At 42.0% G+C, this 24,964-nt stretch overlaps 1 long non-coding RNA gene across 1 annotated transcript in view; it reads left to right on the forward strand.

Moving 5' to 3' along the window:
- Positions 1–446: 446 nt before the first annotated feature.
- Positions 447–24,964, forward strand: part of LOC145506873 (uncharacterized) — a 45,223-nt gene continuing 20,705 nt past the window's right edge. The window contains exon 1 of the long non-coding RNA XR_014054408.1: positions 447–589. This is a non-coding gene — a long non-coding RNA (uncharacterized LOC145506873). The remainder of the gene's footprint in view (positions 590–24,964) is intronic.

The raw sequence follows: 24,964 nt of genomic DNA on the forward strand, positions 1-24,964 counted from the left end.
CCAGTGGTACGTTTTTTTTGCAGCAGTTTCTAGTTTGGGGGTCTCCTTTGGTTAGAGCCTGGCCCATTCTGTTTTTTTTTCCCGTCGATTCCTTCATAGGTGAATAAAGACAATTCATCGTGGAGTTTGAGTCTGACTTCTGGTTTTTCAGGTTACCCACGGCTCCTAGTAGTGCCGGATAAAATAAGATGCCCAGCACATGAGGTGGCGGACCAACTACGCCAGCACTCAGCGCTATGCGTTGCCCATCGTAGCCACTGCGCACGCGCCGCTTCGCGGCCAAGGGTGGGGCGGGGGAGTGGGCGGGGCGGTTACTTCCCGGACCAATCGGAAGCGAGGGTCCCCGCCCCCCCCGGCCGGTGGACCGAGCTTGACCCCGGCGGTGGGCGGAGAAGGCGGGGCCGGCTGCGCGGCCGCGGAGGGGGCGGGGCCCGGGGCCTGGAGGCGGGGCCTGGGGCTGTCAGTCCCGCGCCCGCCGCTGCCGCCGCGGTTCCTTACATGCCGTGGCCCGGTGGCTGCCGGCGCTGCCGACCGCCGTCCGCCGCCTCGGCATCCCGACCGCCTTCCACCGTGCCGGGCCGGCGCGCAGGTAAGGCCGGCCGCACTGCCGAGCCATCGCGTCCCCAAGCTCGGCAGCGGTCCGCCGCGCGGGCGCCCCCTCCGGGCTGTGTCAGCTCCGCGGCTCCCCTTGCCTCCCGGGGGCGGTCCCGGGGGGCGGGACGACCGTCCTCCCCATCCCCCTCACACCTCCCGGCGCCGCGCCTGCAGACGGGTCCCCGGGCCGCGCCTCCGCATCCCAGCGTGGGGCTGGTCCCGAGAACTCCCTTCTCAGGTCGATTACACAATCGCTGGGGCTGGGGGCAGGGGTCCCTTCCTGAGCCTCGGCCCCACACCTGTCCCCGCGCCGCGCTCCCAGGCAGAGGGCAGACACCCAGCGCGACAGCGGGGGCCCGGAAAGTTTCACTTTGTGGTCCGGGTTTGTTGACATCTGAGCGATGCGGGGAGATGGAGGCTGAACGGCGAGGATGCGCCTCTCCAGCAGCTTTGCCTTTGCCCCGGGTGGCCCTGGTCCAGGTTTCCTTTCCAGAAGTCCTGCCGAGAGCCCTGCTCTGGGCTGGAGGCTGCTGCAGGGCGCACGGGTCTCTCCGCCTTCACGTTAGCTGGCCCTTGGCTTGCAGCATCCTGGGGACAGCTGAGCCTCTAGCTCTTCCCCCTTTCCTAATTGAGCGTTGATAGAACATGTAGGTGAATTTACTTAGCATTTCTCTGACACTTTATATTTGTGAGGCGCTTTGCCATCCCTGATTAGTTAATTAACAAGGTGGGAAAGCAAAATAGATCCTGAAACGCATGGCTAATGCCTTTAGTCTAGCAACTCTTTTAAGAACCACTGAGATCTTTAGGCTGTTTGAGGTGAGAGATGTTTTTGGCCGAGGTGCTGCCATGAGAGCTATTCAGTGTCTTCTGGTTGCCTGAGAAGGCTTTGGTGATCACAGCAAGGCTTTCTCTGCCTCTCCCTGCTTGTACTGTTTATTATTGGGTCGCCAATCTATGGTGGGTTATTTGGATCTCTTCACTTAAGCAAAGGAGCAATTAGAAGTGTTGCTGACAAAGCAGTTAAAAAACAAACAAGAATTCTGAGATTCAAAAAAGTTAGATGGTTGTGTGCTTTACCAGGTTACCTCTCCTGTGCAGAAAACCTTGGCTCTTTCTGTCTCTCCCCATCTTCCTGGTAGGACTGTATCCAACTGGGCTGGTGTTACTTGTTCCTCATTTAGTCCTTAGACCTCTTACTGCCTGTGGTTTGTAGACCTGGCTAGGGACATCCTCTAAGAGTGGGCTTAATTAGCACTTTTATCTGCCCATTAAGCAATATAGCTTGAAATCTCTTGTAATCAGGCACTGTTGTAGTGTTGAATCTTTAATAATACCTAATTCATTTTAATAGTGTTTCTTTAATAATCTTTCTATTAGTATGCCAGTTCTGCAACACCAGTACTTTTAGTATAGAAGCAGCAATTTACTCGAAATATTATCATGGCAAAAACAATTCTCCAACAGATTTGCAGCCCACTTTACTTAGATAATTACTGCTAGAGGCTGTTAAGGTTTTTTATTCTTTGGCACGGTAGGTATTACAATGCATTTGATCTATGAGGTCATTATGAGGTCATTCCTCTTTGTAGAAATGATTGCAGTCACTGTGTCACTTAAATTTTTGTGGACTAATAGCATGTGAGTTTTTCCCCCATGCTGGTTTCTTTTTGAACAAGGAACAAAGTTAACAAGATTTAATTTTGACTTTCTAGACTTAATTTTAAGAAAGATGATATTCACTGTATTTTGGGGGCTATGTTGGAACTATGATGCTGATTTTATTAGTATGGGTACTAGGCATTGTTTTGGGTGCTTTATAGGTATTAACTTATCTAATTCTCACAACAACCCTATAAGGGAGGTACTATTATTACCCCAGTTTCAGACAATGAAATTGAAGCCCAGTTGATTGACTCAGGTCACATAGTTAAGTAAATTTTGCAACCCCATAGACTGTAGCCCACCAGGCTTCTCTGTCCATGGAATTCTCCAGGCAAGAATATTGGAATGGATTGCCATTCCCTTCTCCAGAGGATCTTCCTGACCCAGAAATTGAACTCTGTTCTGCTGCATTGCAGAGGGAGTGGGTGGGGGGTAGTCTAACATGGGTGGAGTATAGGTCAAGATAGACAGGAATTGACAATCACTGAAGCTGAGCATTGGGCAAATAGAAGCTCATTATACTCTTTTTTTCCATTTTGGGGTATGTTTCAAATTTTCCATAATATAAAAGTTTTGAAACAAACGTTTCAGGAGAACACAGCTACAACCTGAAAACAAAACCAGGTGCTCAACCCTCTCCATTCTGTGTCTGGACACAGAAGAATCTGGAAAGTGCTCAGATCGACAGCCTCCAGGGTTCCTGCACCTGTCTGAGCCACCAGGGGAGCCCCCAGTGAATGACTGCTGCATCCTAATGAGAGCAGCCTGAGTTCAGAGCCCAAGTACTTACCCGCTGTGCTATCCTGCCTCTGTAGGTTATTTTTTTCCCCAAGTATTCATTTCTACTTCCTGTATGTGCTCTGCGCTATGTGGAGAAGAGCACTTATAGTGTAATAATGAACACTGGGATAGGAGTTCTTATTCTGGTCTTAACTCTGTTGCCAACTAATCTGTGATTTTGAGGCGGGTACCTGATCTCCCTGCCTCCCATTTCCTCATTGGTGGGATAATTGCAATCGAACCAGGTGAACTAACCAGGCTTAGCCTCTAGGGGAGCTAGAGAGATGAGTCAATGCATGTAAGAATTAAATCTTTTCCTCCCTAAGGCCCAGTATAAGATCAAGTATCAAATGAGTGGGGTGTGTACCCGTGTGTGTGTGTATGTGTTATGGAGAAGGAGTGGAAGGTACGTGTCATATGCTTGCAAGTACTCACCACGGGAGTGCAGTCGTTGAGACACTTCATCTTAAAATATTTCAGTACTGTTTTATTCTGTGACCGCTAAAACCATTCCTTTGTAATTAAAAAAAAAGACAAGCAGAAAAGAAGTTATCTTATGGAAGTGGGGTACCATGTGCTGGACTACTTCAGGAGCATTCATGGATGATCATTTAGTATCACATTGCAGGAGGCTTGGGGTCAGATGACAGGACCTGAATGGCAGATCCAGGAGTTCCCAGCATCCTGGCAAGTCAGGATTGAAAGGAAACTTTAAGGTCCTTGCATCTATCACCCTCTTCCCTTCCTCCCTTCACCACCTATCCAGTGGATGAACCCCCCACAGGCGCATACCTGTTTCACTCAATGCTCATCCTGCTCCTGCTTGGACACCTCCTGGGCCATCCATTTGGTGTGCTTTGCAAATGTGTGCCAAAGAAGCTGGGATTGTATCCAGTGATAGGGAGCGAGAAACCACAGAAGGGTTCTGGTCCCTTCTGGCTTGTGCCCTTGAAAGATCATTGTCCATGTGAAACCTGGGTTAGGAGGAAAACTTTCAACCAGGGAGATCATTTAGGAGGCCTTGGCCAGAATTTAGGATGGAGGGGATCCAGGCTGAGACAAGCAGTGAAGTGGGATTGCGGGAGGAATGGAGCCCAAAAGACAGCATCCCCTGTGCCCAGCACCTGCCTGTCCATAGCATCAGAGAGGAGGTAGATGTTAACATCTGCCTGGAGTCAGGGGGCCATTGGGAGTGGAGCTAGGAGAGACAGCTTTGTATGTAAATCCTCTGAAGCTGAATAATAGACTGACTAGTGTAAGGGCCTGTGCAGAACAGAGAGCAGAGAGCAGATTTTCTTTCTTCTTAGGAGGGGAGTGTACCACGGGAAACTCCCTCTGTGTAATGAAGAAATAGAGTAGTACTTCCCCTTGGGTGTTGTCACCTCGCATGCTGCTTGCTTAGCCTTTTGTTTTGCTTCTTGGCCATGATGGCAATCTATTGATATTTGAAGCTCTACTGGGAGGATGTATTCTGGGCGCTTTCTTCTGATTTCTTGGGGAAATCTTCTCTGGGGGCTTCTGTTCTCCAGTGACACCTGTCGACTATGTGCTGAAAGGCCAGCACACCTCACAGGGAGTGCTCAGAGGGACATTAGGAGTTTCCCCTCCCAACACAGATGGTGTGGCACTTCAGCGAGGACTTGCCATGAAATGTTTTCTGCATTGGCTCGAAAACAGAATAATCTGGAGGAAACAAATAAGATTTACACAGGAAGCCACAAAGACAGAAGAAATAGTTGCAAGCGTTATGAGTTCATTTTTCTCTTGTTCCTTTATGTGTTTCTGACTTGGGATGTGATATTTCTTCAATATTATTAGTTATAAATATATACATTGAAATATGTTATCTAATAGTGTATGTGGAAATAAACTGTATGTCTCAATTTTTTTTTTTTGCCAGGACACTATTGATCTCGGTTTTTCACCATCTTTTAGACCAGTGGTTTTCAACCAGGGGCAATTTCGCCCCCTAAGGAACTCTTGGCAATGTCTTGAGACATTTTTGGTTGTAGCAACTGGGGACAGTGTACGTGCTATGGGCATCCAGTGGGCAGAGACCAGGGAAGCTGCTGAATACCCCACAATGCACAGGCTGGCCCCCCAAACAGGAAACGCTGAGATGTTCGTAGGGTAGGGGTTGAAAAACTCCACTTTAGATGATGAAAACAATTTCTTATTAGGAGCAAATTGAGGTTAGAAGGAAGAGGAAGAAGAAAATATGAAGTGTTCCTTGGCTCCTTGAAAGTGATAACAGCACCCTTGCTTCTGACTTGCAGGAGGGAGAAACAGCTTAACAGGCGCTCGTCTGCCACCCAGGAGCTATTTCAATAACTGGATTGCTCAACACGGTAGTTTGGAACAGGAAGTAGAGGCCCTTGGAGTGGGACAAGGTTGTCAGGGTAATTTGTGGAGGCACAAGGGTTTATAGGCCAAGAAGGGAAGCTGGGTCTTGCCAGAATAATTCTGAAAAGTTCTAGGGAATTTTTCAAAGGTGGTTTGTTGAGGACACTGAGTGTAATGCCTCGAAGATACAATCTCTGTCCTGGGAGTGCAGGAACCCTGGAGGCTGTCGATCTGAACACTTTCCAGATTCTTCTGTGTCCAGACACAGAATGGAGAGGGTTGAGCACCTGATTTTGTTTTCAGGTTGTAGCTGTGTTTTCCTGAAACCTTTGTTTCAAAACTTTTATATTATGGAAAATTTGAAACATACCCCAAAATGGAAAAAAAGAGTATAATGAGCTTCTATTTGCCCAATGCCCAGCTTCAGTGATTGTCAATTCCTGTCTATCTTGATCTATACTCCACCCATGTTAGACTACCCACCACCCCCACCTTTTAAATCTGGAAAATAGCTTAAATAATTACTGATGGCCTGCCTATCAGGGGAGGCTTGACAGTGAAGGAGATAAGTGATTTTCTGGTGCTTGGTACTCCCTGGAGGAAAGCTGATAATGGACGTGCATGATTATAACAGCCATGAGGGCCTGAGGAATAGGAATAGGCCTAGGCAGATCTGGGATGGGGGAGGTCAGGTTTCCTTGGTGGGGAAGCACAGCCAATCAGAGACAAAACTCTTTTTAAACCTCATGGAGGGAAAAATCTATTTAGAGTCCCCTGCCAGGAGAAAGGTGTTTCTGATTTCTGCAGTCCAGGGTGCTCTCGGTTCCTGCAGTGAGCTTCATTTACATGTTTGATTTTAGTATGACCCCTTTCCTGTTTCATGACCCTTTAGGTGTGTGCTGTGTGGCCCTCCCGCCTGCACCTGGCTCCTTCCGGGAAAGCGTGGGCGAGAGAGGCATTCCTCCTGATGGCTTTGGGTTCCCTCCCGTAGCAGTTGCTCCCCTGCATTTGATGGTAGATATTGGACAGTCCTGCTCCAGCCCCCTGGCAGCCCACACCAGATGGAGTCAGCACTGCCCTTTACACCTGGCCAGCAGGGTTTTTTCCTCCTGGTTATGTCTCCTTGAACTACAGGATTACATTTTTTAGGCCATTGGAGAATTGGCATGCATCTACTTGACTCAGTGTTGTGTTGTAGTATGCATACAAAACCTGGCTTCAAAAGTTGGGAGAGTTCTTGAATAATCAGATAATTGATGTCTATGAATTTTAATTAGTGCTGGTTTCTACAAATGTATTCATTCTGGACTAGGTTCACCAGTATTTCCATTAGTGTGAAGACCTGGGCCCTTGCATGACTGTATTTCTTATCCGCATTTTATTTATTAAATGCATCTTTTCCCTCTACTTATCCCACAAAAAGATTTAGGTAGTATGAGCTTGTGAACATCCTGTATCACAATTGTATATTTTCAGCTATCATGACCTTCTGTGGGAAGACTGGCTCCTACTCTATTAATAAAAGTTACCTATTCTGTGCCTCTATTATGTACCAGGCACTTTGCTTATATTAATTTCATTCCTTAGAATGCTTCTAGGTAGGAATTAGTATTCTCAGGTTGCAGATGAAGAAACTGAATTTTAGAGAAGTTAGGGAAAGCTAGGAGGTAGCACTGGGTTTTAACCCAATTTTTTTATTCCAAGGCTGTAATTCTTTCCACTAAGCCGTGTCTCTCATGGGTAAAAGTTGGTGGGCATTTGTATCAGGACTGGCAGAGAAGATAGGGCAGGTGCTGTAAAAGGGGACCAAGAGTTCTGGTTACTCCAGCTAATGAAATCTTCACACTGAACCCCTCAGGAAACATTGCTCTTGAGTGTGATAAATTACCTGTGTCCTATTTTTGAGATGACTATATAAAACAGAATTGCTCATGAGTAGCCCTGAGCCAAATTTGATCAGCAGATGTGTTTTATTTGGTCTGCACGGTGTTTTGTTTTTCAAAAATTGGATTAGTTGTCATCATTTTTAAAGTGGGAGATTTCACACTACAGTTTCCAAATTTCCAAATTTCTTGGCTTCTCTTGAACCATCAGAAGATCTGGCAACTCCAGACCCACATTCCTCCTTGGCAGGAGTTAGTTCTAGTAGCTGCACCTCTTTGGATATAGCAGAGACTCCTGAGTTTGCCATCTTTACCACCTTGCCCTCTTCACTCACTTATGTTACTAGCAGGACTCTGAAGGCACTTGTTAGAGGCACCCTTGTATCAGTAGAATTCACGTACATTCTCTCTGCCGATGTCAGGGATGTGTTAGTGGAGGCTTGTTCTGCATCTGAATTAAAGATCGCCAGCATTTTTCCCATTTTTAGAGAGTTTGGAGAAGGTGACTGTACTTGGCATGTGAATAGACATGTCTACCCCCCCACCCCCTATCTGTCCCTCAACAGTGGTTAATTGGATTCTGGTTGGGTTCTTGGACTAAGGCAGACCAGTCAGATATTTGGGATTTAGACACTGAGCTGAGGAACGTCAGGTGGGAAAGACTTGTAGACTCAGGCTGAAAATGAGGATGTTGGAGGTGGCTGATGAGCAGAGAAGCTGGACGGCAAGTAATGAGAGACAGTGTGGCAGCAAAGATGGAGGAGCTGCGCAATTTCTGCTTTCACTGTACTTCTTGCAGTTAGGTTCCTTTGTAGCCATAACATTCATTCAGTGGCATTTATTGGGTGCTTACTATGGCTCCAGGTACTGTTTACATGCTTGTGATACATCAGTGAACAAAAACAGACAGAGGCCCTCTTTCCATAGAGCTTATATTTTGGTTGTAGAAAACAACTCCAAACAAAAAAGCAAGTAAGTATAAGAAAAATAAGGTGGTGATAAGTGCCAAGAAGAGAAATAAACTGGGTAAGGAGACATGGAGTGGATGTGTGAGAGCAGTTGTTCAAGGAAGACCTCCTGACAAAGTTATATTTGAGCAGAGATGTGAAAGAAGTGAGAAGGAGTGAACCATGAGGAAACTAAGGTTGTAGCAGTTTAGCAAGTGCAAAGGTCCTGAGGTAGATATATGCTTGACCTGTTTGGAGAACAGCAAGGAGGATATTGTGGCTGGAATGCAACAACAGTGGGAGAGGAGAGAAGGGAGAGAGGGGATTAGGGCCTCACAGCTATGTTAAATACTTTGAATTTTATTCTAGTGAGATAGGAAGCCATTGGAAGATTTTGAGGATAGGTGGCATGATTTGGCTTATGTCTTAAAAAATGTAAATGTTGCTATTTATAGTGGCCAAGACATGGAAGCAACCTAAATGTCCGGCAGATGAATGGATAAAGAAGATTTGGTATATAGATATACAATGGAATATTAGTCCTAAAAAAGAATGAAATAATGCCATTTGCAGCAACATGGATGGACCTAGAGATTATCATACTAAATGAATGAAGTCAGACAGAGAAAGATGAATACCATTTGATATCTCTTATATATGGAGTTTAAAAAATAATATGCATGAATTTATTTATAAAACATAAACAGACTCATAAACATAGAAAATAAACTTAGGGTTACCAAAGGGAAACAGAATGAGGGGTGGGATAAATTAGGAATTTGGGATTAGCAGATACAAACTGCCATATAGAAAATAGGTAAACAAGGACTGTATACACAGGCAACTAAATTCAATATTTTATAATAACCTACAATGAAAAAAGAATCTGAAATAGGGCATATATGTATTCTCAGTATAACCAAATCACTTTGATGGATACCTGAAACTAATGCAACATTGTGAATCAACTATACTTCAATTAAAAAATTTAAAAATGTAAATACCTTATGGAGAATAGACTACAAAGCAGCTAAGGTGTATGTAGGACAGCTAGTTAGGAGGCTATGCAATAAACCAGATAAAATACAGTGGTGACTTGGACTAGGGTAGAGATGAAGGAGGTCAAAGTGAACAAGTTATGAATATATCTCAAAGATTGAGTTGACAGGACTTAATGATGTATTTTTGTACTAGGTATGAGATACAGGTTGGAGAAGGCAATGGCACCCCACTCCAGTACTCTTGCCTGCAAAATCCCATGGACGGAGGAGCCTGGTAGGCTACAGTCCATGGGGTTGCTAAGAGTCAGACATGATGAGCGGCTTCACTTTCACTTTTCACTTTCATGCACTGGAGAAGGAAATGGCAACCCACTCCAGTATTCTTGCCTGGAGAATCCCAGGGACAGCGGAGCCTGGTGGGCTGCCGTCTATGGGATCACACAGAGTTGGACACGACTGAAGCGACTTAGCAGCAGCACGAGATATCAAGATGATTCCGACCTTTGAGTATAAACATTATTGCAGTAGTTAGCGTTTTCCCCTCTCTCCCTTGAAAACATTCAAAAACAACAAGAAAGGTGAAAAAGTAATAATGAAAATCTTGCAAACTCCATTTCCAGCTCAACTAGGAGAGAAATTTATTCTATAGACTTCAAAATGTGTGTAAAGACTGTCCCAAATAGATGAGATCAGGGGGAAGCCAGGTGGGAAGAAGTGAAAGAAGGCAGTACAGAGACGGAGAGAGAGAGCAGCAACAAAGACCAGATCTTAATAAGTACCATAAACATCACATTCTTTAAGGTGAAAAGTGTACCATGATGTGTAAAAGCTATATCCCTTGCTTGCAGTAATTTTTGTGGAAACTGGATGTATAGCTGGTAGAAGGAGTCTCCTGACATAGTTTGATTCAAAGAGGAAAAGGAAGAATGATTGTTACAGAATCACATAGGAAAGTAGCCATATCTGTAGGAAGTATTCTGTCTCTATGGTAGCAAGGAAGAAGAGAGCCTTTGGGTTGTGAAAACAGGAAATTTGAAAGGGTATCCTGGTCATCCTCCCCTCTCCTGCCAAGAGGAACCTCATGCAAATACTGTAGCTGTTAAGAAAAACAAATTCAGTGATCATGAAGAAAGGAAATGGTAGACGTTTGTTTCTGATAATGATAGTTAAGGTTATTTGGACCACAGTTCCCTTTGAAAAATATTAAAATGTTGGAGATATTTTTTAAAATTTAAAATTAAGTCAAAAACTCTCAAGAGCTGAGAAGAGAAAAAAGAACTGTCAGGCCAAAATCTATGATCAAGTGAAATCATAGAGAGAGATGTACACATCACTAGAGCACTTAAGTAGCTTTTATCCTTAGAAGATTTGTTGATCCTAATAAATATGGGCTTTGGTTTTGGCAGCCTTGAAGACAAGGAATTTAGCGCTCAGAGTTCAGGGGTTGCTCAAGGTGGATAGTCTCATAGGAGATTGTCTCCAAACAAAGCTGGAACTATTCAGGGTAAAGGTGAATCAGAAGTAAAACCATGTCTCCCCATCCTAAGTGACAACAGGGAAGGTGCTCAGGTACTGAGAAGAGTGAGAGGAAAAAGAAAAGGTAGGTTGCAGTCATTGGCTGGCCTTTGTACAGATTTTGAGGATGGTTTTATATCACCTTGATTCAGAGAACTTCAAACCGTGAATTAGCTTTAAGATAGTTCCAGGTTGCTAGTGCTCCCTTCCCCTCCCCTCCCCTAACCTGGCAGAAGATGAATCTTCTGTAAAGGAAGTAATCTTTCTAGTTTTCCAGGGCCAGTGAGCAGTAACAGTCAGACACAAAACATGATGAGTGAACAAAAAGTCTCATAAATGTTTTATGTATTGAATTATCAGGGACAAATAAATAACTATGCTTATTATGTCCATAATAATTAAGGCAAACTTATAAATGTCTTCAGAGAATGACTAACAGTTAAGAGTTACTTAACAGGTTAGAAAAAGACCAAATTGAACTTCTGGAAATAGAAATACAAAACTAAAATCTAAACACTGAATGGATTACCATTAGACAACATATTAGATCAAAGCAAAGAGAGATAGTGAATTGGATGCTATATTATAAGAAATTACCCAAAATGCTGCATGCTGCTGCTGCTGCTAAGTCGCTTCAGTCGTGTCCGACCCTGTGCGACCCCATAGACGGCATCCCACCAGGCTCCCCCATCCCTGGGATTCTCCAGGCAAGAACACTGGAGTGGGTTGCCATTGCCTTCTCCAATGCATGAAAGTGAAAAGTGAAAGTGAAGTCGCTCAGTCGTGTCTGACCCTTAGCGACCCCATGGCCTGTAGCCTACCAGGCTCCTCCATCCATGGGATTTTTCAGGCAAGAGTACTGGAGTGGGGTGCCATTGCCTTCTCCGAAATGCTGCATAGGGAGACAAAAAGACAGAAAATGTGGAAGAGAAGTCACAGACGTCTAGAGGATAAATCAACTATACTTCAATAAAATTAAAAAAGAGACTTGGAGGTTAAAGCAAGGAGTTCTAATGTACTTTTAATTGAAGTTCCAAAAGGAAAGGGTGAATGGATCAGAAGCAACTATTTGAGGAGATAATGACTGACGTTTCTCCAGAATTAATAAAATATATCAAGCCAAAAGTTCACAAGAAGAGCACCAAAGGCAAAGAGAAAATTCTAAAAATATCCAGAGAAAAAGACAATTTGCCTTGAAAAGAGTAATTTTCCAGCAATGAAAAATTACACACTTCCCATCAATGGAAGAAAGAAAGCAGTGAAATGTTTTCTGTAATGAAGTAGCTGACAACCTAGGATTCTATGCAGAGAAACTATCTTTCAAGAAGATGACAGTATAAAGACATTTCTATGTAAAGAAAATGTAGTTTGCTACCACTTTATGAGTTTGCCTCCCACAAACTTCACTGATTTTTTTCCTTTAGGCGGAAGGAAAGTGATTCCAGTGGTAAAAGATGAGAGATAGTAAAGAGGTAAATATGTAGGTAAACATAAGAAAAATGAAATATAAAATAGAATTTTAATACCTTATGCATTAAAATCGGAGAAGGCAATGGCACCCCACTCCAGTACTCTTGCCTGGAAAATCCCATGGATGGAGGAGCCTGGTAGGCTGCAGTCCATGGGGTCGCTAGGAGTCGGACACGACTGAGCGACTTCCCTTTCACTTTTCACTTTCATGCATTGGAGAAGGCAATGGCAACCCACTCCAGTGTTCTTGCCTGGAGAATCCCAGGGATGGGGTAGCCTGGTGGGCTGTCGTCTATGGGGTCGCACAGAGTTGGACACGACTGAAGCGACTTAGCAGCAGCAGCAGCAGCAGCATACATTAAAATATAGAAAATTGAACATACGACAACCACGGCATATAAGTTAAGAAAGCATTCTAAGATCCTGATATTTCCTTTAAGGAGAGTAAAGATTAATAATTATTCTTAGACTGATAAGTTGACAATGTATGTTGCATTTTCTAGAATAACCAGGGAAAGAATGGAAACAGAGTGTATGATATCCCAGCTAGTTGAGAAAGACTTATCTGTAACTTAAAACTACACAAAGAATGAAAGGGAAAGAATGGTAAAATGTATACTGTCAAACAATAAGCACAGTGTCAGGTGAACCAGATATTATGTTAAAAACATCACTAGGGATAAAAAGTTATTTTTACTAGGAAAAATATCAGTTTGAAATATTAAATATATGCTAATAGCATAGCATAATATATAAAGAAAAGGATGACAGAACTATAAGGAGCAATAGAAATATCTGCAATCATAACTAAAACATTTTGAAGAAGAACTAGGTCAGAGGACTTGCTCTATGGATATCAAGTCTTATTATAAAGCTGTAGTAATATTGAAACAGTGGAGTTGATTCAAAGGTAGCTTAACAATTAGCACAAAATAGGGTGCCCAGAAACAAAACTGTGCATTTATAGACGTTTTGTGTATTGCGAAGTACACATTACAGGTTAGCATTGAATTTTCCGGTAAATGGTACTCGACCCATGGATATGCATATGGAAAAACACAATCTTACTATCACTGTATACAATATGTAAAAATAAATTTCAAAGATATTTAAAAAATTAAACATGATAGGAAAAACTATAAACATTTTGATAAACAAGAGAATGCCTTCATAATCTCTGCATGGGAAGGACTTCTTAAATAAGATGCAAAGAGCATTATATTTAAGAAAGGATTAAGAAAATTGATTAGATTAAAAGTAAGAATTTATTTTAATTAAAACTATTATGAAAAGAATGTAATAATTAATTACAGCACTGGAAAAGAAATTTTTGAGCTTTATGAGGACAGGCACTATGTCTATATTATTCATCACTATACTCCAGCACCTTGCATGGTATTTAAAACCAAAACTTCAACATCCAGGGTGCAATGTACTAAGTACCTACAACCATTCCCAAATGATGAGGTTCACCTACAGAGCAGAATCCACATCATAAACCGCATGCATTATTTATTACTTTCTTCTACTGCTCTTCATTCTTTTGAAAGGAAGAGGAGAAAAGATAGGTGTGATAGCTTAACTAGCCCATAGTTTAAAAATATTCAGTGTAGAAACTATGTGTTTAGGGTTGGGCAGATTGCTGAGAAGCTTATATAGAAATATGAAAATAAGGATTTCCTCCTGGATGATTTATAGTCTAGTTGGGAGACTGACAAATAGGAAAAGATACTTGACAAATCTGGATCATTAAAAAAATGTTTTTTATGCTATTAAGTACATAGGAAGACAGAGATAACAATTCCAGATGTGGTAATTGAGAAAGATATCATGGAGGGGGGGAGATTTGATCTGTGTATTGATGGAGGGTCACCCACTCCAGTACTCTTGCCTGGAAAATCCCATGGACGGAGGAGCCTAGTAGGCTGCAGTCTATGTGGTCGCTAGGAGTCGGACACGACTGAGCGACTTCACTTTAACTTTTCACTTTCATGCATTGGAGAAGGAAATGGCAGCCCACTCCAGTGTTCTTGCCTGGAGAATCCCAGGGACGGGGGAGCCTGGTGGGCTGCCGTCTATGGGGTCGCACAGAGTCGGACACGACTGAAGCGACTTAGCAGCAGCAGCAGCAGCAGCAGCAACTTATGGTTAGGAAAAGAGAAAAGGAGATATTCTAAAGGAGGGATGAGGATGAAGCATGCTTGTAGGCAAGAAAAATTTAAGGTGCTTTGGGGAAGCAGGCCTCTATGACAAGAATGGGAGGAGACAGATTAGAAGTATAGATTCTTTCAGAATAAATATGAGTGAATAGCTGGAAATTTTTTTTTAAAAGAACCATAGTGATGTTAACTTAAAATCTTTACTAGTTATTGAAAGTGTATCCATAGGTAAAGTAAGTAAACCCCTTTGGTGTTCCAGAGGAATTGTAATTGTGGTGGACATCTGTGGATTCTGTGCCCAGCAGAATTCACTCTTTTCCTGCTCATGGGACTCCAACTCTGTCATTATTACATGAAACCAAGGATGAGGCCCCCATGGGGGAGAGCATAGCAGATATTATTGAAGTCACACTTGGTTTTTCTTTCGTTGCTGATGTAAATTTGAGTTGGGTTGTCTGTTATTTGGAATTAAAAGAATGAAAACCGACACAGGAACAGACAAAAAGATCAGGAGAACAGAGTGGAGAATTCAGAAACAGGCTCAGAATACACATGAGAATTTCACCCCACTGGATGCTCCTCTGTTTTCTTTGTTATAGATCCTCTCTTCCCATTTTCTGAAGTTGGAGTATCCCAGGGTGAAATGTTGAAGGTTTTCTCCCTGGGATATCTGCTATCACCACTTTTATTTAATTTTGCATTAAAAGTCCTAGCTATTGCAGCATGGGCGGAGAAAGAAATAAGAGGCATTGGAAAGTAAGAAATAAAACTGTGATTATTAGGAGTAACATAACTGTGTATTTAGAAAAACCAAAGGTAAACTCTTAGAATTTATAAGTAAATTTACAAGGCTGCTGAATATGAGGTCAATATATAAAAATGAATTATCCTCTATGTTTTAGTAACAAAAATAGAAAGTGAAAATTAAAAAATGATACCACTTATCCCCACACACACATCACATTTATAGGAATAAATGTAATAATGATGTACAAGATCTCTACACTGAATACAAGAAGACATATTGAGAGAAATTAAATGAGACTTAAAGAAATGTAGAGATATACCATGTTCATAGAATGGATGACTCAATGTTGTAAAGATGCCAGTTTTATTCAACTCAATCTATAAATTACATGCACCATTCAAAATTCCAGTAGGCTTTTAAAATGGGCATTGACAAACTGATTATAAAATTTGTGTGAAAAGGAAAGGGGCCAAAACAAACATGAAGGAAAAGAACAAAGTTGAGAGAACTGTCAGATATGTAGACTAATTATAAAGCTATAGTAATTAAGACTGTGATGTATATACCAGAATAGACAAACGGCACAATGGAACATGGTAGAGGGTTTAGGAAGAAATTCTCATGTGCTCACTGATTTACAACAAAGGTGATGCCAAAATGTAGTAGAGAAAGGATATGTTTTCAATAAGTGGTGCTGGTTCAAATTTAATAGCCATGTAGGAAAAATGAATCTTGATCCCCTTCTTCAAACCATTCATAGAATTCAATTCCAGATTCATTGTAGATCTAAATATGGTAGTAAGGTAATAAAGCTCTTAGAAGAAAATGTAAAAGAATGTCTGCAACCTTAGAATGGACAAACATCTCCTGAATAAGACACCAAAACACTACCTATAAAGGAAAATATTGATAAACTAGATTAGACTGAAATTAAGAACTCATCATCAAAAGACATCATTAGAGAATGAAAGAACAAGCCACAGAGTGGAAGATACTGCAAAGAACTACAAATCAATAGGAGAAAGGCAAGTAATCCAGACTAAATTGAAAAATGGACAAAAAACTTTACACAGCAGATGTTCAAATGGTCAATAAAAAGTACCCGACATCAGTAATTCTCAATGAAATGTAAATTAAAGCTACAGTAAGTATCTCTTAGTATCCACCAAAATGGCTAAAATTAAAAAGTCAGGCAATACCAAGTGTTGAAAAGAATGTGGAATAATTGGAATCTCATATATTGTTAGTGCCTTTTCATACTGTTCATGGGGTTCTTGTGGTAAGAATACTGGAGTGATTTGCTATTCCTTTTTCCACTCTAATGGCAGAAAGTGAAGAGGAACTAAACAGCTTCTTGATGAGGGTGAAAGAGGAGAGTGAAAAGGTGGTATAAAACTCAACATTCCAAAAACTAAGATCATGGCAGCCTGTCCCATCACTTCATGGCAAATAAAAGGGGGAAAAGTGGAAGCAGTGACAGGTTTTATTTTCTTGGGTTCCAAAATCACTGCAGATGGTGGCTATAACCATGAAATTAAAAGACGCTTGCTCCTTGGAAGGGGAGCTGTGACAAACCTAGACAGTGGGTTAAAAAGCAAAGACATCACTTTGCTGACCAAGGTCTGTAAAAGCAAAGCTATGGTTTTTCCAGTAGTCGTGTACAGATGTGAGAGTTGGACCATAAAGAAGACTGAGTGCCGAAGAATTGATGCTTTTGAACTGTGGTGCTGGAGAAGACTCTTGAGAAAGCCTTAGACAGCTAGGAGATCAAAGCAGTCAATCCTAAAGGAAATCAACCCTGAATATTCGTTAGAAGGACTGATGCTGAAGCTCAAATATTTTGGCCACCTGATGCAATGAGCCAACTCACTGTAAAAGACTCTGATGCTGGGAAAGATTGAAGGCAAACAGCGTAGAGTATAGCAGAGAATGAGATAGTTAGATAGCATCACTGACTGAATGGACATGAATTTGAGCAAGCTCCAGGACATAATGAAGGACAGGAAGCCTAGCATGCCGCAGTCACAAAGAGTCGGGCACAACTTAGTGACCAAACAACAGGAACATTCTTGGTAGGAGTGTAAACTGATACAATTACTTTGGAAAACTGTTTGGTAGTATATACTAAGGCTGAACACTCTATACCCTACCCTAAATTTCATTCCTAGCTGTGTACCCCGGAGAAGACAATGGCAACCCACTCCAGTACTCTTGCCTGGAAAATCCCATGGACAGAGGAGCCTGGTAGACTGCAGTCCATAGGGTCGCTATGAGTCGGACACGACTGAGCAACTTCACTTTCATATTTCACTTGCATGCATTGGAGAAGGAAATGGCAACCCACTCCAGTGTTCTTGCCTGGAGAATCCCAGGGACTGTGGAGCCTGGTGGGCTGCCGTCTATGGGGTCGCACAGAGTCGGACACGACTGAAGTGACTTAGTAGCAGCAGCTATGTACCCAACAAAAATGTATATATATATATATATATATATATATATGATTACCAAAAACATGTATAAGAATGTTCATAGCATTCATATTATTCACAATAGCCTCAAACTAGAAGCAAGCCAAATGCCCAAAGACTGTAGAAAGGATAAATAAATAATAATATATTCATACTCTAGCCATATATGTAGAAATTAGAAAAAGTAATCTAAGCTACATGTAAAAACTCGATGAATCTCACAAGTATAATGCTGAGAAAAAGAAGCCCGACACCCAAACAGGCAGAACTAATATCTGAGTATATAAACCATGATAGTGGCTGCCCAGAGGTGATAATGACTGGAAGGAGAAATGAAGGGACTTCTGAGGTGTGGATTGTGTTCCGTCTCTTGAACAGGATGGTGTGGTACATGGGGGAGTTTACTTGTTAAAATTCATCAACCTGTACATTTATGTGTTGCATACTTCACTGTATGTATCTTGTATTGCATTAAAATTTTTGCTGAAAGCAACCTGGATCTTTGCTTCATTTCTTAAACTGAAGGAAATTGTAGCTAGATTCAATATTTAAATATAAAACAAAAGTTATACAATTAAAAATAGGTGAACATTTTTAAATCTTGGAACCATAAATTGGGCTGCATACAAGTAAAGTTTTCTTTGTAAAGCAAAATTAAAATTATAATAATACCCAAAGTAAGTGTCAGCCTGAGGAAAGCATTTGTAAAATAATAATATGTGTTGCCAATCATATTAAATATTAAAAGATTGATAATAGCGAGTGTTGCTGACATTTGGCTAAAGGGTACTCTCCTACTCTGTTACTGGAACTGTCTATTTCTGTAGCATTTTTCGAGGAGTTTGATAACACCCTTTAACATTTAAAATGTGCTTCCTATTTGACCTAACAATTCATTTCTAGAAATTTTATCTTAGAAAATATTTTAATAACTGCATGGAATTATATATATATATATATTTATCCATATGTACACACATACATACATATAAAAATATTAACTAAAGCATTTTTTGTAATAGTTAAACCTGGAAATGTTTTAAATGTCTATCAATGGGCACTAGTTAAATAAGATACATCCCATGTAATAAAACATACTATGTCTGGTAGGAAAACTGAGGTTGATCTCTATCAACTGAAGAAATCAGATGACTAGGGGAGATTGATTGTGAAATGGAAAGAGTAAGTTGGTGAACATTTGTGCAGTGTATTCCTGTTTCAATAAATGTCTATTTCATTGGAAAAGTCTGGGAAAATCTACACCAAAATATTAACTCTGATAGTGAGATTATGGGAAATTTCACTTTCTAAGGTATCTGAGTTTTTTAATAATGATGAGCATAATATTTCTGTAAGCAGTAAATAATGTAAATAAAAGTCATACAAGAGCAAAATAATTATTTATACAGAATGACCCCATAAAAGTAAAAATATTTAAGTACATGTATTCAATTTGGCAGAAAATATACCAAAATGTCATCAACATTGGCTATTTCTTGGGGATGAGATTACTAATTATTTTCGTATTTCTTTGAATTTTCCAAATCCCCTAGTAAGTGTGTGTTGATTTAATAATCAAAAGATACTAATTAGGGCCCTCAAATTCTGTCTGTATTTTCCTAGCTTCACAATAATGATCAAACGCCTTGTGAAGGCATTTTTTTCATCTTTCCTGGCTGTCTATCCATCTTTATCTGCTACTCATCTTCCACATGCATCCTGCTTTTCATTTTTCTACAGAACACAGATTCTTTCTCTATGGAAATAATGTAAAGAAAATAAAGCATACAGAGAAAAAGCATGGAAGTTCCCTTCCCAATTCCGCTGCCCTCTCAAGATCTTTTTCTGTAGCTTTGCTCAAGTATGTATGTCCATGTACAAATACAGTCTTTTTTTAAAGCATAAAGGAGATACTTGCCCCCACACTTCTTAACCATGTTCGATTGCTTGCTGTTCCTTGAACTGTTCCCGCTGTTTTACCCCTGCATGACTAGCCAAAAGCCTGCTTTGCCCTTTCCTCTAGTCCCTGTGCAAACAGCAATTACAACATCTAATTATTTTGATGCTTTCACTAAGGACTTTGAATGGGAGACGTTCAAAAGGGACAGAGCATCAAAGGAAAGCAGACAGAGCCCTAGCCATGTGGACAGCTGAAGGACGATGGGGAAGATGGCAGGATACTATTTCAAGTGATTCACTGAGGTTTTTGTCCCTCTGGTTCCTCTTAGTCATGGCACATCCCCCTGTCTAGGCGGCTAGGGCATTTCACATTCATTGCCTCAGGGGACAAGTGACATAGTGGAATTTAGAAATCAGTACCTGACTCTTGCTTTTCCAAAGCCTGGTCCTCTTGGGGTCACCAAAGAACTCAGCACATAGACAACAGATTTCGAAGGATGCCTGATGAGTAAGAGAAGTGCTCCTCAGACATCCCCCCTCCTAGTGGGGTAATTATGCCCTTGCTGAGGGGTGGGGATGTTGGAGAGGGAGGAGTAGAGGACGATGTTGATGGCCCTTGAGGAGGCAGTCTGTGCCATGCATCTAGGATGAGTCCTAAAGGACAGTGAGTACTAGATGCTCACAAGCCTGGGGAACCAGAGTGCAGTGGAAACCCATGCCCCTGTGTTTAGGCAAAGCCTGGAGTGGAGTTATGACGCTAGTTCCCATCACCAATGTGGCCTTGGAGGACTCAAGTAGAAATGGCTTTAAGTCTTAGGGAGGCAGAGAAGCCCCCCAGCACTTCCCAGGGCCCTTGCTCAGCACAGGGGAAAGTGCTCCTAAAGGGGCATGGAAGGCTTGAAGGCTGGCTTAGATAGTGGCAGAGAAAGCCCTGTGGTTAGGGCAGAAGGTCTCCATGGTACCCAGAGAGGACCAGTGATCCCACCCTTTGTAGGCAGACAGGAGTGGGGGATAAGTTGCAGGACCAGGAGCCTCTCTGCCTCTGGCACCTTGGCACACAATAAGGAAGGCCATGGAATTTGGACATTACCCTAGGAAGATGGGGTTGGGCAGAGACTTTGAATTGCATACAATTACCAAATGGAGAATTTCAAAGTACATCAGATTATTAGAGAACAGTAAAGTTTCATTCCTTACACACCTGAGTCTGAGAACTGAGAATTGTTTCCATTATAAATAGAAGAGGTTCAGTTTTATTTCTTTGCTTTCATTTGGTGCTGTTAGGTTTTGATGTAATTGGCCATGATCCCAGGGATTTCCTTAAGTATGGCCTGTGGAGGCTGTCTCACTTTTTGTCCTGATTTGCTGATTTTAGTGGGGGGAGCTGCCATGGACCTTCAGAGGCCGACACCGATTTGGCAGTCATAGATGTCTTTTCTGTCACATCTGTGTACAAGCAAAGCAGGGAAAGATGAAATCTGTGGAATGGGACTTTTTAGGACAAGAGTATATAGGATCCCAGCTTGGAACATACTCAAAGCGCTTGCTGAATAATCCAAGAGATGCAAATGAAAACCAACAAGGAATCATTTCTTAACTTACTGAATGTGAAGGACAGTGCTTCTCACGGACTTAACATTAATTCAAGGGTTGGTTGAGTAATTTTCAAACTTAGACTTAGCACTGATTCATAGAATTTAATTTTGGAAACCACCTGGCAACTTCAGCATCATCAGTGCCCAGAATCTTCACTCAAGTAGATGTCACAAGACAACAAGCTAATGGAAATAAGACAGAATAGCGCCACTGGACACACAGTAGAGGAAATTGTCCCTCACTCCACCCGGCAACTTGTGGGATCTTAGTTCCCCAACCAGGGATTGAACCCATGCCCTTGGCAGGCAGTCAAAGCTTGGAGTCCTAACCACTGGACTTCTAGGGAATTCCCAAGGAAGTTGTTTCTTCGTAGCAGTTCTGGGTACTCTCTGAAGCTTAGGCCGACGATGTTTTTGCTTGGCTCAGCTGTATCTGTGCTCTGCTGTCCCAGTACCATTTCAGACTTTGCTGACCTTTGCCACAAAGTCTAATCTACTCAACCCTTCTTCCTGTGCCCTTTCTGCCTTCTTGCGTATGCTTTGCACACTCTGCTGACTTCTTTGCTTTGTGCTGGGCTTTGGTTTTTCTTCTCCTCCCTGAACTCTTACCCCATTTGCCCCTGGCCCCTCTGTCCCCTGGTTGGTCCCATTCTTCCCCTGTCATGTACTCATCCTTGCTCAAGAGCAGCTCCATTGTTAATTTTGTGGCTGGCCTTTTTCTCTTCACCTCGCAGACTCTTCCCCTGGCTGGGGAGGAACATGTATCTGCTCTTCAGGAAGTGCTGTCCTTTGGTGGAAAAGGACTGGCTTCCTGGCAGTACCAGCATGAAGCTCCCTCTCGCCTGGAAACAAACAAAACCCCTTTATCTGTGGAACTTCCTATTTCCTCCACTGAAAGCTGTGCTTTTCAAACATGGGGCATTAAGCCAGGGGCACATGGAATCATAGGATAAACTGGGCACATCTTCCTGGATGTCACTTGAAACTTTGAGGGAAAATAGTTTTGTGTTCTTCTTCCTTGTAAAAACGATTGCCACATATGAGCTGAAGAATACTCTGGAGGGCAACATAAAATTTCAATGGCATTTAAAGATTAAACTGAAGATACAAAAATTTTTTGCGTGAGTAAAGCTGCTTTGGGTTATTTCTTCAGCATTCTTGGGGTGTCTTTCCACTCCTCTGCTGTTAAGAAGCACTTCTGTCAAGAATTTTGAGCAGCGCATAAAGCAGTCCCTGGAAGCAGCAGATTGTTGTGGGTTTGACCCGGTGAATTTGGCACCTGGCCTGATTTAATGAAGTTGGGGAAAATTTTGAAATATTAATAGAGATTTCTTTTCTCCCCACCCCTTAAAGTTTTCCTATGCCCTGCTTATTCTGTTATTAATTTATTGTTTGGGAAGCACTTGGATTGTTATGGGGCTTCTCTGGTAGCTCAGCTGGTAAAGAATCCACCTGCAATGCAGAAGACCCTGATTCGATTGCTGGGTTTGGAAAGATCCCCTGGAGAAGGGATAGGCTACCTGCTCCAGTATTCTTGGGCTTCCCTGGTGGCTCAGCTGGTAAAGAATCCTCCTGCGACATGGGAGACCTGGGTTCGATCTCTGGGTTGGGAAGATCCCCTGAAGGAGGGAACGGCTACCCACTCCAGTGTTCTGGCCTGGAGGATTCCATGGACTGTATAGTACATGGAGTCTCAAAGAGTCGAACATGACTGAGTGACTTTAACTTTGGATTGTTATAGCAGGAATGTAAGGATAAAGAGACAATCAGAGATCCTATTGAGATTTATAAATAAATAAATGTAAATTCATAATGACTTCTGATTTGTAAGTGTTGGCATTTGAACATCAAAAGCAAATCTTTGAAGGAATCACGGTGTTATGGTTTAAATTATATCCCTCCAAAATTCATATGTCTTAACCCCTAGTACCTGAGAATATAACCTTATCTGGAAATAGAGTATTTATGGAAGTATTCAAGTTAAAAAGAGATCTTTAGGATTGGCTCTAACCCAATAAGCCTGGTGTCTTTATAAAAGGAGAAATTTGGATACAGAGATGCTCATAGAAGGAAGGTGATGTGAAGGGACATAGAAATATGGCCATCTATAAGCCAAAGAGAGAGGCTGAAACAGGTCTCTTCCTAATTCCTCAGAAGGAACCCCCCTCACTGATACCTTAATCTTGAGCTTTAGCTTCCATAACTGTACAGTTAAGTCGCTCAGTCGTGTCTGACTCTTTGCAACCCTATGGAGTGTAGCACGCCAGGCTTCCCTTCCATCACCAACTCTCTGAGCTTGCTCAAACTCATGTCCATCGAGTCGGTGATGCCATCCAACCATTTCATCCTCTGTCATCCCCTTCTCCTCCTGCCTTCAATCTTTCCCAGCATCAGGGTCTTTCCCAATGAGTCAGTTCTTTGCATAAGGTGGCCAAAGTATCGGAGTTTCAGCTTCAGCATCAGTCCTTCCAATGAATATTCAGGACTGATTTCCGTTAGGATTGACTGGTTTGATCTCCTTGCAGTCCAAAAGACTCTCAAGAGTCTTCTCCAGCAACACAGTTCAAAAGCATCAATTCTTTGGCGCTCAGCTTTCTTTACAGTCCAACTCTCACATCCATACATGACTACTGGAAAAACCATAGGTCTGACTAGACAGACATTTGTCAGCAAAATAATGTTTCTGCTTTTTAATATGCTATCTAGGTTGGTCATAGCTTTTCTTCCAAGGAGCAAGTGTCTTTTAATTTCATGGCTGCAGTCACCATCTGCAGTGATTTTGGAGCCCCTCAAAAATAAAGTCTGTCACTGTTTCCATTGTTTCCCCATCTATTTGCCGTGAAATGATGGGACTGGATGCCATGATCTTCGTTTTTTGAATGTTGAATGTTAAGCCAACTTTTTCACTCTCCTCTTTCACTTTCATCAAGAGGCTCTTCAGTTCTTCTTTGCTTTCTGCCATAAGGGTGGTGTCATCTGCATATCTGAGGTTATTGATATTTCTCCCAGCAATCTTGATTCCAGCTTGTGCTTCATCCAGCCCGGCATTTCGCATAATGTACTATACACATAAGTTAAATAAGCTGGGTGACAATATACAGCCTTGATGTACTCCTTTCCCAATCTGGAACCAGTCTGTTTTTCCATGTCTGGTTCTAACTGTTGCCTCTTGACCTGCATACACATTTCTCAGGAGACAAGTGAGTGGTCTGGTATTCCCACCTCTTAAAGGATTTTCCACAGTTTGTTGTGATCCACACATTCAAAGCCTTTGGCGTAGTCAATAAAGCAGAAGTGGATGTTTTTCTGGAATTCTCTTGCTTTTTCTATGAACTGTAAACTACAGTTTTTCCAGAACTGTTGGCAGTAACTTTCTGTTGTTTAAGACAGTTTATGGGAGCCCTAGCAATGTAAGACACAAGATGTAATAGTTATACTAGAAGCAACAGATTGGAAATTTCATGTTTTATCGAAGTTAAGATGTCATGAGTTGGAGGAGGTGTGATAGAGCTTATCTTGCCATGGGTTCAGGGAGGAGATCCAGTGTCCTACCTTGATGCATCAAGGCTGAGCCTTGAAGGTGGCTTGAGGTGAATCCAAGAGCAAGACTATTGCTACTGTACTTCCCATTCTGGCTGTTTCCTGGGTAAAAGCCCTGTAGAGAAGTTCTTTGTATCATCACGGTACAGGACCAGCAAGTTACAAAACGTCAGGGTGGGATGTTTAAGTCTGATATGAGAGTGTGGCTCACAATAGCATCCCAAACTCCTGGTCTTCAAGGTAGTTTTGAAGTAGCAAACAGAGCTGTGGACTAAGAGATGAAGTATGAGTGAGCCAGTGAACCTGAAATTTGTGACTGAGATTAAAAGAATACAGATGACCCCTCTGGACTTGATG

This window comes from Giraffa tippelskirchi, chromosome 5, assembly GCF_054371585.1.
Source record: "Giraffa tippelskirchi isolate mGirTip1 chromosome 5, T2T-mGirTip1v1.2.pri, whole genome shotgun sequence".
NCBI lineage: Eukaryota > Metazoa > Chordata > Mammalia > Artiodactyla > Giraffidae > Giraffa > Giraffa tippelskirchi.